The sequence below is a fragment of the Aplysia californica genome, unplaced genomic scaffold (genome assembly GCF_000002075.1).
Source record: "Aplysia californica isolate F4 #8 unplaced genomic scaffold, AplCal3.0 scaffold01052, whole genome shotgun sequence".
NCBI lineage: Eukaryota > Metazoa > Mollusca > Gastropoda > Aplysiida > Aplysiidae > Aplysia > Aplysia californica.
Genome location: NW_004798322.1, coordinates 13,725 through 15,110, shown reverse-complemented (window position 1 = coordinate 15,110; position 1,386 = coordinate 13,725). Strand labels below are relative to the sequence as shown.

At 42.7% G+C, this 1,386-nt stretch overlaps 1 protein-coding gene across 1 annotated transcript in view; it reads left to right on the top strand.

The window, feature by feature from the left end:
- Positions 1-150: 150 nt before the first annotated feature.
- LOC101845891 (low-density lipoprotein receptor 1) overlaps positions 151-1,386 on the top strand; it is a gene marked incomplete at its 3' end in the record, with an annotated part of 14,923 nt that continues 13,687 nt past the window's right edge. Inside the window, 1 exon segment of the mRNA XM_035973188.1 lies at positions 151-198.

The following is a 1,386-nucleotide window of genomic DNA, read 5'->3' as shown; positions in this document are numbered from 1 at the left end:
ACCGGGAGAGGTAGAGGGAGGGGGAGAGAGAGGGGGGAGAGATGGGGGAGAGAGGAGGAGAGGGAGGGGGAGAGAGGAGGAGAGAGAGAGGGGGGAGAGAGAGAGTGGGTTAGAGGGAGAGGGAGAGAGGAGGAGAGAGAGATGGAGGGAGAGAGGATTTATACACTGGGATACACAGTTGGGGTACGCCTGTTGCGAGTGAGTTGAGTTGTTCATCGTTGTATGATTGTATCTGTGTCATTGAACAGGATGGTAATGTAGAATGAGTGCATTTCTGTGTTGGTGTTTTATCTTTGGGCGTTGATGTTCTTGGATTATCCCCAAAATTTCTCACGCGGATCAATTTACTTACTCTACTTTTTCATCCACTGTTGCCGTTAAGCGTCGAGGGGAGATGCAGTTTTCTATGGTAGGCCAGCTCTGCAGCTCTTTCAGTTGTGATGTTATGCACGCGGATCAATAAAATAGTCTATGTGTCGTTTCTTATCTTATCATGAGAAAGGAGGGGAAAATATTAGACGAAGGACTTACAACAACAAAAAAGAAATAAAGAAAATAACGCAGGATCGTCTGAGTCAATATAATAATACATTATCTTTTTGCCAGTGTGTTTGTGTCTATGTGTGTGTCTGTAAGTGTGTATGTGACAGAGAGAGAGAGAGAGAGAGTGTGTGTGTGTGTGTGTGTGTGTGTGTGTGTGTGCGTGCGCGCGCGTGTGTTCTTTCTCGATTTTGGCATTTTCATCTCCTGATTGTTCGTGATGTTTATTTTCTTTCTATGATCTGAAACGACTGGGGGCGTCTTAAGCCCGCCAATCACTACGCAGTACTCAGTTCCCGATCTCAAGATGATCTCAAAATAATCTCAAGATGGTCTCAAGATGATCTCAAGATAAACTCTTATCCGTGAGCAATCGCGTTTGTACCCACACACTAATAATCAGACCAACGCATCAGAATGGCTCCCACTCAAAAGTGAAGTTGCTGCAGCCTGTAGCTCTATAGTTTTAAGTATTTCTCTAATTGATTCGATAGTTTTTTAAATGACAATATGTGGTTGAAGTGTATTGAATACTGAGGAAAAATCAACGAAAAGTACTCTCGATTTCGTTGATTTTTCCTCAGCATCCAATGCAATTCAACCACATACTGTCTTTGACAACAACAACAACAACAACAACAACAACAAAAATAGCTGGCTCACGCAAAGAATAATTTATTAACCTTACTACATGAAACGTTTGCTAGCAGTGTTTCGTATCAAATCTCGCGAGAATTTGACGCTGATGAAGATTCTGAAGTCAGATTTGCATCATTTTGACTTTGGCACCCTTTTATTTTTAGCGTGGAGTACCCTGATCCCCGCTTTTGCTTCTTTTTTGGGGGG